At 40.5% G+C, this 17,498-nt stretch overlaps 1 protein-coding gene across 1 annotated transcript in view; it reads left to right on the top strand.

Annotated features, from left to right (window-relative positions):
* Positions 1-17,498, top strand: part of SERPINB5 (serpin family B member 5) — an 80,067-nt gene that overhangs the window by 36,234 nt on the left and 26,335 nt on the right. The gene's annotated exons all lie outside the window — the stretch shown is intronic.

Genomic DNA, 17,498 nt, shown 5'->3' with positions numbered 1-17,498 from the left:
GTGTCCTTCTTCACATGGCAGCAGTGAGAAGAAGTATAAGTGAAGGGGGAAAAGTCCCTTTTAAAACTATCAGATTTCATGAGAACTCACTCACTACCATGAGAGCGGCACATAGGTAACCACCCCCATGATTTAATTACCTCCCACCAGGTCCCTCTACACAATATGTGGGGATTATGGAAACTACAATTCAAGATGAGATTTAGGTGGGACACAGCCAAACCATATCAGCCTCTTCTAAAAGTACACTGCTTTGGTTACTCTTCTGTTGGGTCCAGAGCTTCCTCTTGCCACTTCCATGAGGTAAGAGAAGCAAGCATGGGGGTGGGAGGATGGAGGAGAAAGTTTGACCTCATGAGCTGGGCTTTGAATGGAAATGACTGACCCCTGAATGTGCTCAATGGACCAGGAAGTTCTTCAGACCCTGACCAGTAGACTACCCAGTTTCTTGTCTCAGTGGGACCCCGTGATTCTTTCCAGGCCAGTTCTGGGGCTCTGCTTATTTGAATATTTGATCTAAGGTTCAAAACATTTGATTTCACATTCTTAAGTCAACTGCATTGCCGTATAAGTAAAGTCAAGTCACCACTAAAGTTTAAAATCTTACTTACTTACTCTAAGGTTGCTCAAGGTGTTGTTCCAATAATGTCCTATATAACTAAAGAAAAACTATTTCACTTTTCTTCATCTTCCTTCTTTCCTTCCTTTTTCTGGTTCAGGATCCAATACAGATTCACACATTCATTTAGTTTACCTGGTTGGATTTTTATTTTAATTAAATAATTAACTTTGAGATGGAGTCTCCCTCTGTCACCCAGGCTGGAGTACAGTGGTGCAATCTTGGCTCACTGCAACCTCTGGCTCCTGGGTTCAAGCAATACTCCTGCCTCAGCCTCCTGAGTAGCTGACCTTACAGATGCACCGCCACACCTGGCTAATTTTTGTATTTTTAGTAGAGACGGGGTTTCACCATCTTGGCCAGGCTGGTCTTGAACTCTGGACCTCAAGTGGTTCACCTGCCTTGGCCTCCCAAAGTGCTGGGATTACAAGTGTGAGCCACCGTGCCTGGCCTGCATTTTTAAAAAATCAACTTTTGTGAGGTACAATGTACACATAATAAAATGCACCACTTTGTGTCCAGTCCAGTGAGTTTTGACAAATCCATGCTATGGAACATTTCCATCACCCCAAAAGATTCTCTTTGCTCCTTCCCAGTCAATCTCACTCCTGGTCTTGGTAACCTCTGATCTCCTTCTGTCACTTTAGATGAGATTTGTCTTGTTTACAGTTTTGTGCAAATGAAATGATAGTCTGTACTCTTTTGTGTCCAACGTCTTTAATTCAGTATAACATGTTGAGATTCATATATATTACCATATATATAATATATAAACATATTCTTCTATATTTTCATTTTTTTAGTGTTCATTAAAAAAATCAGAGTAGGATTCTACTGCGTGGACATACTAAGATTTGTTTACCTGTTGATAGACATTTGTATTGTTTTCTTTCTCTTTGTTTTTTGCTATTACAAATAAAGCTGTTATGAATATGTTTGTACGTGTCTTCGTGTGAACATATGTTTTGTGTCTCTTGGGCAAAATTGCTGGATTTTGTGCTAAGGGTATATTTTTATTTGGAAGAAACTTTGGGAGGCCAAGGCAGGTGGATCACAAGGTCAAGAGATTGAGACCATGCTGGCCAACATGGTGAAACCCTGTCTCTACTAAAAATACAAAAATTATCCAGGCATGGTGGCACACACCTGTAGTCCCAGCTACTTGGGAGGCTGAGGCAGGAGAATCACTTGAACCTGGGAGGAGGAGGTTGTAGTGAGCCAAGATCATGCCACTGCACTCCAGTCTGGCAACAGAGTAAGACTCCATCTCAAAAAAAAAAAAAAAAAGAAAAGAAAAAAAACAAAGGAACTGCCAAATTGCTTTCTAAAGTAACTATACTATTTTGCATTCCTATCAGCAGTGTATAAGAGTTCCAGTTCCTCCACATTCTTGCCCATAGTTTATGTGCCCAGTAGTTTTAACTTTAGCAATTAAGATTGTACAGTAATGTCTCACTATGGTTTCAATGTATATTTTCCTGATAATCAATGATGTTGAGCGTTAGCTGATGAGATTTTAAATTCACCGAAAATAATAACTTTTATCATGCACCTACAATATGCTAAATGAAGTTTGAGCCCTTTATTTGTATTGTTTCATTCTCATAACTACCCTATGAGGTAGCTACTACTGCCATTCCTGTATTATAAATGAAGAAAGTAAGGCACAGAGATGAAAGCAATTGGCCCAGGTTCACACAGCTAATAAGTGTGAAGCCAAATATTAAACCTGAGTCCAGAATCTGTACTCTCAGCTGCTATCCAACACTTGACCTACGAGTGGTATCTAATAAGGAACCTAACACTCTTTCTTGACTGCTTCAAACTATTTCTCTTGCAGATTGGTTTTCTTCTCCCCCCTTGCCCTCTGCCTAGTTCTGGTCTTCCTGGTATTCTTAAGTCTTTCCTCAATTGGCAAAATGACCTGCCTAGGAAAAACAATTCATTTTATCTTGCAATCTCCTCCCTTTCTTGTATCCAGAGGCTGTATACATCTTTCTTTTTTTAAAAAAAACTGTAATTTCTTTTCTCTCTTTCTCTCTCTCTCTCTCTCTCTCTCTCTCTCTCTCTCTCTCTCTGCCCCTCACTGCCTTCCTCCCCGCCCCCCTGCCCATCTCAGACAGGATCTTGCTCTGTTGCCTAGGCTGGAATGCAGTGGTGTGATCATGGCTCACTGCAGCCTCATTCTCCTGGGCTCAAGTGAGTCTCCCATCTCAGCCTCCAGAGTAATTGGGACTACATGCACCATACTTGTGGCATACAGATGCCACCATACTTGGCTAGCTTTTGTTTTTTTTTGTAGAGACAGGGTTTCACCATGTTGCCCAGGCTGGTCTCGAACTCCTGGGCTCAAGCGATCTGCCTGTCTCAGCCTCCCAAACTGCTAGGATGCCAGGCATGAGTCACCATACCTGGCCTCTTTTTTCTTTTTTAACCTTTTGTTATAAAACATTTCAAACACAGAGAAAAAACTATAATGAACCCTCACTTTATCTGTGGAAAACATTAGTAGTTATTTTAAATTGAGGAGAATTTTAAGAAATTATAACTCTGATGTCATTATTATACTTGAAAAAATTATATCAGCTTCTTAGTGTTATCAATAATCTCTTTGGTCTTCTCACTAACTTGTTCTATGGCTAGTGTGTAGTAAGATCCAAATAAGTACTTGTGATCATTTGATGTCTCATAAATTTACTTGAATTTATAAGTTCCCCCTTGAACTCCTTTTGTCCTTGAAGTTTAATTGTTGAAGAAAACAGATCATATGTTTATAAAGTTTCCTGTAATCCAAATTTTGTTGATTAAATCTTGTAGTATAGTTTAAAGTGGTTGTCTGTTTTTTATATTTCCTGAAATTTGTAGTTAGATCCAGAGGCTTGATCATATTCGGGTTCAATTTGTTTTGGTTAGACTACTTCAGAGACGATGCTGTGAGCTTCCACCAAAAAATAGACAATATCTGATTGTGTCTCTTTTTGTGATGGTATCAGTCATTGATAATCATAGCCTAACATATGTGAATTCATTAGGGGTTGTATTCCTGTCATTTTTTCTGTATTTATTAGCTGAACTACACATCTGCAGATAGAAAACTTCTCCTTATCCACCATTTAGTTATTTAAGATTTGTAGAGGAAAATAAAACAAATGTTGGGCTCTTTCTCTTTTGCACTGGTTTTTAAAAGAGTAAGTTGGTTAGGAGATTGTGTTCTCTTTTTTTTTGAGATGGAGTTTGGCTCTGTCACCCAGGTTGGAGTGTAGTGGTGTGATCTTGGCTCACTGCAAACTCTGCTTCCCAGGTTCAAGTGATTCTCATGCCCAAGTCTCCTGAGTAGCTGGGATTACAGGTGCGTGCCACTACACCCAGCAATTTTTTTTTATTTTTAGTGGAGGTGGGGTTTCACCATGTTGGCCAGGCTAGTCTCGAACTCCTGACCTCAAGTGATCTGCCCATGGTGAAACCCTGTCTTGGCCTCCCAAAGTGCTGGGATTATAGCCATGAGCCACCGTGCCTGGACGATTGTGTTCTTTAAGATAGTAGAAGAATGCAAATATGATACGATGATGCTGGTCCATTTGCCAATAATTAATCATACAAATTCTTTTAGTACAGTCTTGCCTTTGGGTTTCTTGAAGAACCTGCCAATGCTAATGGGAATTTGGCACCTTATGCCAGAAAATGAGCACAAAGAGTAACGTGGCACTTTTCATCTTCAAAGCATTTCATGGGTAATTATTTCTCCCATCTCCCTAAAGAAGTAGGTGTTATTAACTTCATTTTAAAGATAAGAAAATGGAGACTTAAAGAAAGTATAAGAGCCACCTGCCCCAAGCTAAGGGCGTCACCATGAGAGATGAGATTGTAATTTATATGTGGCTTGATTTTTATTTTTTTTTTATTTTTATTTTTTTTTTGAGACGGAGTTTCGCTCTTGTTACCCAGGCTGGAGTGCAATGGCATGATCTCGGCTCACCGCAACCTCCGCCTCCTGGGTTCAGGCAATTCTCCTGCCTCCGCCTCCTGAGTAGCTGGGATTACAGGCACACGCCACCATGCCCAGCTAATTTTTTGTATTTTTAGTAGATACGGGTTTCACCATGTTGACCAGGCTGGTCTCGATCTCTTGACCTCGTGATCCACCCGCCTCGGCCTCCCAAAGTGCTGGGATTACAGGCTTGAGCCACCGCGCCCGGCCGAGGCTTGATTTTTAATTTCATCCTGAGGAAGGGAGGTCCAGGGAGAGCCAGAGAAAAGGGAACTGGAGATCTCTTACTCGGTTCTGATCCCAGGAGTTGTGCAGTGTGTGGAGACTTGAAGACATGCTGTGGCATGAGCATTATCAATGAAGTATTTGATGCTGTAGTGCCTGACCCATGGCAGGTGATGAGTGGGTGTTTGTCAGCTGGCAATGCACAATTTGCAACTGTGTATCTCTATCCTGTGACAAGGACAAGGAATTCCTAACTAGATTCAGCCTTCTCAATTACTGTACAGCAGGGAGTTGGAAGATGACAGTTGTGTTTTTTTTCTCTCTCTGAGTTAGAACGATTTCGTTTACACTGATTATCCCTTATATACAGCAAGATAATATTAATATTTATACGAAGCTTGGAGCATAGTCTCTGCCAAAAGACCCCAGGTAATTGTGAACCTGAATCAAACAAGACATCATATAATTCTTGGGACTCAGTCTTCTGAACATCTGGGCTGGTAGTTGACTTTTCCACCGTAGAGATGTTGAAGTTAAAATAATTTCAACATCTTGGAGCTGGAACGCACAAAACTTGTGCTCTCCACCCAGAAAAATTGCCCCAACAACTCATAATCATCTGGTCCTCAAGTAAGCTTGCATCATCAGCATCAAACCTGCCGTGAATGGCGCCAGTGTGGGGAAGGTCTATTAACAGAAGGTGTTTCCAAGAGGAAGAAACCTGGAAACCTCTTTCTGACATTCCTTTTTGTTTCTTTGTTTTTACAGACAAGGTCTTGCAGAGTCACCCAGGCTGGAGGGCAAGATGTGATCACAGCTCACCGTAGCCTCTTGGGCTCAAGTGATCCTCCTACCTCGGCCTCCCAAAGTGCTAGGACTACAGACAGGTGCCACCACATCCAGCTAACTTTTAAATTTTTTTGTTAAGATGGGATCTCATTATGTTGCCCAGGCTGGTCTTGAACTCCTGGCCTAAGTATTTCTCCCACCTCTGCCTCTTAAAATGCTAGGATTACAGGTGTGAGCCACCATGCCTGGCCTAGATTTTTCTTATCTGTTACCCAACATCTCCTAACCTAAAACCGATTTGTGAGCTTTATGATGACCCAGCAAGTTATCTCCTCCTTGAAAAGAATGGTTAACACATTCCATGTACTGTAGGCTTTTAGCTAATGACTCAAATCCCACATTACTCTTTGTGCTCATTTTCTGGTGTGAGGTGCCAGATTTCCCATTACTGGGCGAGAAATCTCTCTGTTTAGTTTGCACCTTATGTCACTTCTCTCTATTTAATTTTTAACTCATGTGCCAATAACCTATTAATTGGCTTTTAAAAATTTTTTTAAAGAATTGTATTTCTTTTTAGTTTTTCTCCTTCCTTAACTTCGAGCTAGTGTTGATGCTATGGTTGCTCAGCTATTTAGAGGCATTCTTGTGATCGTTTGGACAGGGAAAGAGGAAGGTCCTGTCCCTTTTACACACCTCCTCCTACCCTGAATCCATTCAGACGTGCTCCTTTTCCTCCAGCTCTTTCTTCTCTGGCTAATGATATCTTCCGGTGAAGTCATGACTAATAACAGTAAGTAAACACTGGTTTGCTCCAACACCTGGAATACAGGAGCCTGAGAAAAGTAGGTTCATGACGAATATCAAGGACACTTATTTGACACAAGAAGAGAAAATGAACCATCTTTGCCATCCTAGCAAGTGACACATATAATTCAGTTAGGGGTACACTCCATGATGAGGGACCCCAGGAGTCATCTACCATGGACACCGATCATGCTCTCCTCAGTGGGGTGAGCATGGTGCAGACCAAGTGAGTCTGCATGATGCTCTGGCTTTGTGCTGAGTCTTTGGGATTCCCCTTCAAAACCTCCTTTGAAAAGGAAACTGATAATAAATCTTGAGGGAATTTCTTCTGATTCATTCCTTTTCTTCCATTCCTTTTTTTTTTTTTTTTTTTTTTTTTTTTTGAGACAGAGTCTTTCTCTGTCGCCTAGGTTGGAGTGCAGTGACACGATCTCAGCTCACTGCAGCCTCTGCCTTCCAGGTTCAAGTGATTCTCCTGCCTCAGCCTCCCGAGTGGCTGGAACTATAGGCATGCACCAACGTGCCCAGCTTATTTCTGTATTTTTAGTAGAGATGGAGAGTCACCATGTTGCCCAGGTTCGTCTCAAACTCTGGACCTCAAGTGATCTTCCTGCCTTGGCTTCTCAAAGTCCTGGGATTATAGGCGTGAGCCACCGCATGCCGCCTCCATTCCTTTTTTTTTTTAAAAAAACAATGGAAGGCAGTATGATATTTGTACAGTCTCACTGAGTCTTGAGTGTGATTTTGACTTTATTTCTCACTAGTAATTACTTAAATTTCTAATATCACTTTTTTCTTTTGTAAAATGGAGATTATAATACATAACTGACTGGTTTCTGGTTTGAAAGAGATAATACATATATAATTGCTTTGGGGAAAAGGCTGGGTTTACAATAACAACTAATAAAGTACAAAGCATCATAATTATGATAATATGTGTTGCTGGTCATATTAATGATAAACATTTGTTATTTAATATGAAGTATTAAATGTATACTCCCCTCTTTGAAATCTTAACCTCTTTTCTCACTATGAGAAAATTTCATGTTTATTCTTGTTTTTCCTGTTATAAGACACCAAAGGTACAAAGTGAAAACTTCACATAAATTGTGTGTGTGTATGTGACTGTGATATGGTTAATGATTCTTAATTCTTCTCAAGCTTTAAAGACTATCAGTTTTTCTTCCAATTAAAAAAATCTACCCTTTTCTGTCTATATCCATTATTGAGGTAAAACGAATCTCTTTGAGGTTTGTAATGTCGCTACAGCTTTTAGAGCACAAAATCATGACAGTTAACATTCTTGAACATTTACTGGTAGCAGGCAATATTCTAAGCCTTTTGCATGTATTATCTCATTTTGTCCTCGTTATAAACCTGTGGAGAATTGCTAATGTCACCTCCATTTTACAGATGAAAGGACTGAGACAAAGTGAAATGTACTAATTTTCTCAAGGCGATGGTGTCATTAATGGCAGAGCTGGAACCAGCCAGTCTCATGCTGGAATCAGCGCTGACCATTGGACCACCTGTGGTCAGTGCAGAACCTGCCAGAAGCTTGTCATTCTGAAAGTGTGGTCTGTGTTGTTGGTCATATTAATGATAAACATTTGTTATTTGTTATTTATAACTGTGAACAACCAGTTCTGAACCACTCGAAGGAATTCAGGCTCCTGGATCTCACCCTAGACCTCTACATCACAGATCTCTGGGGATTTAGGTCTGGAAATGTGAAGTTTGATTGTACTTCTTCACCTGTCCTCCACACACATCATTCCTTCTTGATTCTGATGTGCAGTGATGTTGAACAACCACTAGCATAAGGATCTTTATCTAGTTGGATAAAAAAGTATTTGATTTATGCTATAATATTTAATTCATTCTTTATATTTCAAGGTATTAAAATAGCAACACCATATTTTATGGACGCCACTTCCCATCATAACAATCATTGTCTGCACTATGCCCTTGTGAGAGGTAATTGACTGGTTTCTACTACTAGACGAAGACAAGTTTATTTAATGTTTAGTGTGCAAAGAACCATGTGAGTTCTAGGAGAGGGAGCAGGGGTGTACAGATAAACTGTGGTCCCTGCCCTCCTTATGGCTCAGGGTCTAGAGAGGAACCAGGCACAAATGCAAATAATAGAAAGCGGTCTTCAAAAAGTTCATGGAAAATGTGTTATCATGAAAAAAACAATGCATGGATCTCAACTTTTTTTAGTATCAAAATAAACTCATACTAACTAGTTACAATATGTCTGAACAGGATCTAGTTTGAGGTACTAAGAAAGATCAGACATCATTTTCAAAAAAGCCCCTGTCAAAACAATGTGAATTTTGCTAAATTGAAACAAGAACAAACGTCAAATTTACGGTGAAGCTTGAGTACAAGAACGGTGAACTCACTGATGCTCTGTGAGAAGTTAATGGAGACAATGCCCTGAAGAAAGCAGCAGTTTGCAAATAGATAACTCATTTTAAGCAGGGATGAGAACATATTGAAGATTGTGAAGAAAAAATTCATCTTGTTTGTGCCCTAAGTGAAGAGGACTAATAACAGCGAACACTATACACATCTCAGGTTCCTTAGCATACACAATTCTGATTGAAAAATTAAAGCTGAGCAAACTTTCTACTCCATGGGTGCCAAAACTTACAGCCAGATCAGCTGCAGACAAGAGCAGAGCTTTCAACGGAAGTTTTAAACAAGTGGGATCAAGATCCTGAACCATTCTCTGAAGAAGTGTAACAGGAGGTGCAACATGGCTTGACCAGTATGACCCAGAATGCAAAGCACCATCACAGCAAGGGCTACCAAGAGGCAGAGGTGGTCCAGTGAAAGTGGACTGGTCAAGGGCAAATGTCATCACAACGGTTTTCTAGGATACTCAATGCATTTTGCTTGTTGACTTTCTGGAGAGCAAAATAACAATAACATCTGCTTATTTTGAGAGCATTCGCAGAAAGTCAGCCAAAATGTTATCAGATAAACAGTGGAGAAAGTCTCACCAGAGAGCCCTTCTCTACCATGACAATGCCCCAGTTTGTTCCTCTCATCAGATGAGGGCAGATTTGCGAAAGTTTTGATGGGAAGTCACTAGGCATCCACCTTACAGTCCTAATTTGGGTCCTTCTGACTTTTTGTTTCCTAACCGTAAAAAAAAGAAAAAACAAACCTTTAAAGGGCAGCCATTTGTCTTTAGCAATAATGAAAAAGGGACTGCACTGACATAGTTAAATTCCCAGGACTCTCCGTTCTTCGCGAATGGACGACATGGCTCGTATCATTACCTGCAAAAGTATCTTGAACTTGATGTAGCTTATGTTGAGAAGTAGAGTTTATATTTTTAATTTTTATCTTATAATTCAATTTTTCCATGAATTTTTGAAGTCCCCTCCTATGTGAGTGTGAGTGAAGACGAAGAAGTTCAGAATCGGACTCAGAAAGAAGTGTCTGGCCTCAAGTTTCTACAGAGGGCACTCTTGCAGCTACAAGTGAATTTCAGAGTCTTCCAGGTCTAGGAGAGATTGAAGTTTCTGGATAGAAGGAGTCACTCTTAAACCCTTTTTTTAGGAGGGAGAGACCAGGAAAGACTTCTCATCTGCAGAGTCTAGCGTGGTGTTTTACATCCCTAATACAGGCTGATTCCCACATTGCCCTCTCCCCTGCCAAATGTACTTCGAAGATTTCATGAAAATTCCCTCCCTTCCCACGGGGTGAGGAGGAGGTGGGGATAGTTAATGGGTACAAAAAAATAATAAGAATGAATAAGATCTACTATTTGATAGTGCAACAGGGTGACTATAGTCAATGCTAATTTAACTGTACATTTAAAAATGACTAAAAGTATAATTGGATTATTTGTAACACAAAGAATAAGTGCTTGACGGGATACTCTGTTCTCCATGATGTGATTATTACACATTGCATGCCTGCAATAAAATATCTCATGTATGCCATAAATATGTGCACTTACTATGTACCCACAAAAATAAAAAATAAAAAATTAAAACAAAATTCCTCCCTTTCCAAGTTGTCCTTCTATTTCTGAGGCCTGTAAATTCCTGCATTCTCTTTCCCCTTGAATTGGTACTTACATCACATAGAACTAAATGCTTATTAGAGGAAAAAGTATTTCACATATATACATAATATATATAACAGAACATATATATACATAACATATACATACATATTAATATAGTTTACATATTTATATATTATGTGTATATATATATGTATTTTTAGAAACAGAGTCTCATTCTGTTGCCCAGGCAGGAGTGCAGTGACGTGATCTTGATGCATCACAATCTCACCTTTTCCCAGGTTCAAACGATGCTCAAGCCTCAGCCTCCCAAGTAGCTGGGATTACAGGTACTTGCCACCACGGCCGGCTAATTTTTGTCAGGGCTTTGCTATGTTGGCCAGGCTGGTTTCAAACTCTTGACCTCAAGCAGTCTGCCCTCTCGACCTCCCAAAGTGCTGGGATTACAGGCATGAGCCAAGGTACCTGGTTGCACTTTTTATATTCGATACAGAAATAGGTACATTTAATCTCAGATTAGGGTCAAGAACATAATGTTTAACACCTGGGTATACTATGTTTGTTAAGAATGCTACCTGGATTTAAATTGGTTTCTACCATTCGCAAACATTGTGACCTGGGAGAAGTTACTCAGCAGCCCTGGGCATCTGCATGTTTTTCCTTTTCATTTATAAATTGGGGATGAAAATAGACCTTACATAAAATGGTTATTGCAAAGCACGTATAAAAGGTCTTCCTCATACCACTTCCTGGTCAACATGGTGAAACCCCGTCTCTACTAAAAATACAAAAAATTAGCTGGGCATGGTGGTGCGTGCCTGTAATCCCAGCTACTCAGGAGGCTGAGGCAGGAGAATTGCCTGAACCCAGGAGGCGGAGGTTGCGGTGAGCCGAGATCGCGCCATTGCACTCCAGCCTGGGTAATAAGAGCAAAACTCCGTCTCAAAAAAATAAAAAAATGTGCACACAAGGCACTGTGGGTGTACGTTTTTCACCATTTGGAAACAAGGGTTTGGACTTAGTAGAACCACGCTCCCTCTAGGGAAGAGCTGTGTTTCTCCTTGGCCCTGTTCAGTTGCATCACCTATCAAGGCAGAGATCATGGCCTGCAACTGAGTCAGCACACTGGCTGATGCTACAGAGGAGGAGAAAGACGGAGGAGGGAGGAGGAAGAAGAAAGAGGTCAGGCCTGTTCCCATTTGGGCAGCTCTCCCCCAGGGCGGCTGATACTCTTGGAGGTGCTCCTGAGCATCCCAGAGCCCCGGGCTTGGCCCTCCTCAGCCTGGCTGGCAGGGGTGTGGATGTGGGTGTGGGTGGTGTTTCAAGGGCTGGTTGCTGATCTGAGGATGACATCAGCTTCTGTTGCACAGCTGAGAGGTCCTATGCCTCAAAGATACTCTGGAATTTCTACTGCTTCAGAAATACAACTTATTAATCATAAGAAATGATATATGGTGATTGTTGAAAACTTGCAAGATACACCAAAGTTATAGAAAAAAAATCTTTAATTTTTCCAGCCCAAAATAACTATTGTTAAAATTATTTAGGCTACAGTGGCTCACACCTGTAATCCCAGCACTTTGGGAGGCCAAGTCGGGTGGATTACCTGAGGTCAGGAGTTCGAGACCAGCCTGGCCAACATGGCAAAAACCCATTTCTACTAAAAATACAAAAATTAGCCTGATATGGTGGCACATGTCTGTAGTCTTAGCTACTTGGGAGGCTGAGGCAGGAGAATTGCTTGAACCCAGGAGGCAGGGGTTGCAGGGAGCCAGTAGAAATTAGGAGCTTTTGCTTCTTGTTATAAAGCACTTAAGGGTTGCTTAATTTTGTATTAGCAAATTAGATATTTAGAGAACTTGAAGAAAATATATTATACATATATATATATATATATATATATATATATATATATATACAGTGAGACAGTTTTGCTCTTGTTACCCAGGCTGGAGTGCAATGGCTTAGGATTTGTCACTCAATTTTTTGCTCAGATATGCTTTTACATATAGCATAAGCATTTTATATATATGTATGTGTGTGTATATATATATATATATATATTTTTTTTTTTTTTTTTTTGAGATGGAGTCTCACTGTTGTGCAGTCTTGGTCCACTGCAACCTCCGCCTCCTGGTTCAAGCAGTTCTCCTGCCTCAGCCTCCTAAGTAGCTGGGACTACAGGTGCACGCCACCATGCCTGGCTATTTTCTATATTTTTATTAGAGATGGGGTTTCACCATATTGGCCAGGCTGGTCTTGAACTCCTGACCTTGTGATCCACGCGCCTCAGCCTCTCAAAGTGCTGGGATTATAGGCATGAGCCACCGCGCCTGGCCTATTCGTATATATTTTTAATAGAGACTGGTGGTTGCTATGGCGTCCAGGCTGGTCTCAGACTCCTGAATACAAGTGATTCTCCTGCCTTGGTCCTCCAAAGTGTTAGAATTACAGGTGTGAGCCACCGAGCCTGGCCAATTAAGAATTTTAAAGGTGAATTGTGCCACTTCTACGATCTGGTTGTGGTTTAACTTTGGAGTGCTGTTTAACTATGTTTTTTTTAACTGTTGACTTTTTTTTTTCTCTTAAGTTTACTTCTTAGAAATTTTCACATAGCTTGTTTTCCGTAACAGGTTATCATTTAATATGACATTTCTTCAAGACAAACACCAGAAGTTGAAAAGACAAAAAGCACAAAATAAATCCTCAAAATAAGAGTAGTTAGGGTAAAGAATTATAAATCTGGGGCTTCTAAAATATTTTTTCCCATCTCAGTCAGAAACTTTAAAGAAGTCACTTTATCTTTCCTGACTCAGTTTCTCCACAAGTGAAAAGGACATAATAGTCCTCAGTGACTAGTTAGGATCCTTTATCGTGAACTGTGAATGGCTGGAAACATGGAAGGCTAATATTATTCCACTGTTGTATGGGAGAGGCATCATGTGAATTAGTGGGAATCATCTTTACTAGTGGGGAGGAAAAATCACTTGATGATTTGTAGGAATCCGGGGATAATGCTCAGAATTTGTGGCTGAAACTTCTCTTAGTAAAAGAGAGAGACTGAGAGAGAGTGAGAGCTAAAATGAGAGACAGAGAGAGAGAGAGAGAGAGAGAGAGAGAGAGAGAGAAAGTGAGAGGCACATGCTAGAACAAAGCTCCTTTGATTTGTTCCTGGGAGTGGCTGGGTGTGTCAAATCATCCCTCAGCCTGGATGCTGAGTAATCAAGTTATAATGTTGGCAAAGTGTCAACCGATAGGTAAGAAAAAGCACCAACAAAACAGTCTCCTAGGTTATTAAATATTTGGTCCAATGATTACTTGTGTTGAACTAGAGGAAGATATTGCTTCATAAAATTGTATAATGAATGAATGAATAATTAATTCTTTGAGCTATGTATCTCTCCTCCAAAAACATCTACTCTTTTTGATATATAGTCAATAAAATGGTTTTTGTGGCAAAAAAAGAGAGGGGAAAATATGGATTAGTTTTGGAGTTATAGAGCAAATGCTTTTTCTTACAGACAGACGTAATTATTTGTCACAAATATTTTTTAAAGAATCATTTACTTTACAAATATAAAGTGTTTGGAATGAATCAGATGCACTGGTCTTCAGTATATAAAAGAGAACACCAGGAAAGGAACTGGTATTTAAGGAAATGTCAAACTTATTTCAAATTTATGGGTTGAATTCATCCTTAGTTGAATCACTCTCAGGTAGGGTTATTTCCCACTCATTCATTCTCTACCCAGTACATGCCAAGTACCCACTGTGTGCCAGATGCTGTTCTAAGTTCTTGGACTACATCAGTGAATAAAATAGACGAAAAAAAAATCTGTTTAGATTTTAGCTGAAGGAGGCCATCAACAGTAAACACAGAAAGTGAACTGTAGAGCGTATCATACAGAAAACTGTAAAATCTGGCTTTATATCTGCTTCTTATAGGTTCAAAGTTCATCAAGAAGAAGGAAGATAAAAAACATTCTAGAATTGTCTATTCATGAGCCCACATTAAAAGCTTTCCACGAGGCAAGAGACTGAAGATTATAATGTGATAATAACACCATACTGTTATTTTGATATTGTTGCTCGCTGAGTTATAGTAGAACCTTTTTTCTTCTAAGTCTCATGCTTCTAAGTCCACATATTAACATGACTGACATGACAACTTTGTTCTCTCCAGGCATTTCCTTCAGGATGTATATACATTTATACACTATAACCATTAGTGTAGGTATCAGACTTATAGAAATGTAAAGCTAAACTGTAGTTGGCTTGAGATCCATAGTTCGGTCTTATGCTGGGTCTTGCCCAGGATCTGACATACTCAACAAATGTTTATTCAGTCAATCACAGACCCCAATCAAAATGCCCAGTTAAAACAGGGAAGCAGAGTAGAAACCTGTTGAATGCAGAAGACATTCCTGAGGCCACTCTTTCCTAAAATTAATCGGCAGCCATGTTCTCCAGAAACTAGTTTGAAATTGCGTAATTTAAAAAATGTGGGCCAGGTGCAATGGCTCACGCCTGTAATGCCAGCACTTTGGGAGGCCGAGGCAGGTGAATCACTTGAGGTCAGGAGTTCAAGACCAGCCTGACCAACATGGAGAAACCCTGTCTCTACTAAAAATACAAAATTAGCTGGGCATGGTGGTGCATGCCTGTAATCCCAGCTACTCAGGAGGTTGAGGAAGGAGAATTGCTTGTTCCTGGGAGGTGGAAGTTGCTGGGAGGTGGAGGTTATGGTGAGCCGAGATTACGTCATTGAACTCCAGCCTGGGCAACAAGAGCAAAACTCCATCTCAAAAAAAAAAAAAAAAAGTGAGCTACTTATATAACTTCATCCTCTCCCATTTTTCTGTTTTCTAGTGCCTTTTAGGTAGAATTCTAAAGAACTTATAATTATGGCTGCCATGGAAAAGAATATTACTGGGAAACGGGTCTTCTCAGTCAAATAGAATCACAGTTTTAATACACTTACCACTGAATGGGAACCATGGTTTATTTGCTTTCTTCCCCCGACTGTTTTGCCTAAATCAACAGTTTATTTTGTCAATGATGTTACACCTGAGACTTATGAGTCCTTGCCTTACTTGGGTTTGATGAGAGGGTGAGAACATTCGGGTAGAGGGTCTGACCTTCAGAGACTCTTCAACAGGTGAAAGCTTTAGACAGGGAATGCTCTATTTAATCTTCTGTTAACATACCTGTCCAATATACCTTGTGCCATCCCAGCTCTGGACCTCCGTTCCCAGGGTTAAATGGTTTCCTGATGTTCAATGACACTGCCTCCATGATCCTTCCCCAGTCACAGCCAGAATGAAAAGGTCACTCTCATCTCTGAACTCCTTTTGTCCTTTGAACTCCCCCGATGTCCCTTATTACATGCCTCCAGATACTTTCTTTTGTTTTTTATCTTCCTACTGAACCCTTTGGGGAGAGGAAACATGTCTTATAGCCCCAGTCAAATGGTGCTTCTAACTTTCACTCAGAATCACCCGAAGGCATTTTATTTGGACTTCCTTGGGTGTTGTTGAATTCCTATCATTGGAAATGTTTCTACCCAGGTTGAGCAAGCACTGAACAGGAGTGTTTCAGAGGAATTAAAACATCAAAAAGGAGAATAGAGAAGCTCTGCCATTTAAGTGAAAGTCCCTTGAAGTCTGTGGACCACAGTAGCAAGCATGGAGCAGGTGTTCAATAAATGTGGTGAGTTTGAAGTCAATATCATGCTCCAGCCATCTGTCCACTCTTTCCCGAGCCTGCCTAAGCAATAGGCAAAGTGGTACTAATTGCCATCATTAGGAAGCACATGCTATGTGCCAGAAACTATGTAAGAAGTGTCTCTTCATCCATCTCTATCTATATCTCATTTTGTAGATCTTAGTGACAAATGAGAACCATATGTAGATTGAATTTTACAGATGAGGAATCTGAAGATTAAGCAATTTGTTCGGGATTTCTCAAGCAATGAGTGGTTAGATTTAGTTTGCAAACGTGTGACTCTGCTCCCAAATTCTCATTTTTCCTCCTACAGCTGGATAATAGAATTTTTAAGAAGCATCCTGTCCATACGTCCTTACCTATGACTTTCCTTCCACTTGCTCCACTGATGCCTTAAATTCTATTTTTGGAGTTTAACTCATTTAGCGTATGACTTTGATCCCGGTTAACATTAAAATACCCAGGACATGGGGGAGGGGAAGCTATTGGTCAATCTTAGTTGAGTAAGTTTAGTATAGCAAGTTGCTCTCATTAGTCAACAAGCACTTATTGACTGCACACTGTACATCGGGTCTGTACCAAGCGTTGGTGGTGTAAAAATGAATGAAGCTTGGACCTTGCCTTTAAAACGGTTGCAGTCACATATAGGAGAATGTAAGAGATTGTTATAAAACAATGTAGTAAATGAACAATAGGGAATTCTAGATAAGCACAGCAGAGAACCAGCTGGCTCCATTTTAGATCCTTTCCTGAGACTGATTTGGCTGGAAGGGAGTCGGTCCCACCGAATGAAGGCGCTGTGGGAAGACAGGAGGACAAGAGCAGGCTCCGCGAAGAGATTTCAGAGCAGAGCTGCACACTCCGTTTTCTTTTTTTTTGGTTTTGTTTTGAGACAGTCTGGCTTCATCACCTAGGCTGAAGTACAGTGGTTAGCTCATGGCTCACTGTGGCCTTGACCTCCCAAGCTCAAGTGATTCTCCCATCTCAGCTTCCCAAGTACTGTCACTGGGACCACAGGCACGCACCACCACACTGGGCTATTGTTTTGCATTTTTTGTAGAGACGGAGTCTCACCATGTTGCCCAGGTTGGTCTCAAACTCCTGGACTCAAGCGATCTTCCCACCTCGGCCTCCCAAAATGTTGGGATTATAGGCACGAGCCACTGTCCCATGCCTGAGTAATCCTAATCACAGGATTTTAAAAAGAAACTTCCTGTGCCACCCAATTAAACAGTATCTCCTATCAAGTTGGCAGTAAATATTTTGCTAATAGTACCTAATTTTTAGGTAGGCACTGTGTG

Source organism: Saimiri boliviensis, chromosome 13 (assembly GCF_048565385.1).
Source record: "Saimiri boliviensis isolate mSaiBol1 chromosome 13, mSaiBol1.pri, whole genome shotgun sequence".
Lineage (NCBI taxonomy): Eukaryota > Metazoa > Chordata > Mammalia > Primates > Cebidae > Saimiri > Saimiri boliviensis.
This window is presented reverse-complemented; position numbering and strand designations above follow the sequence as displayed.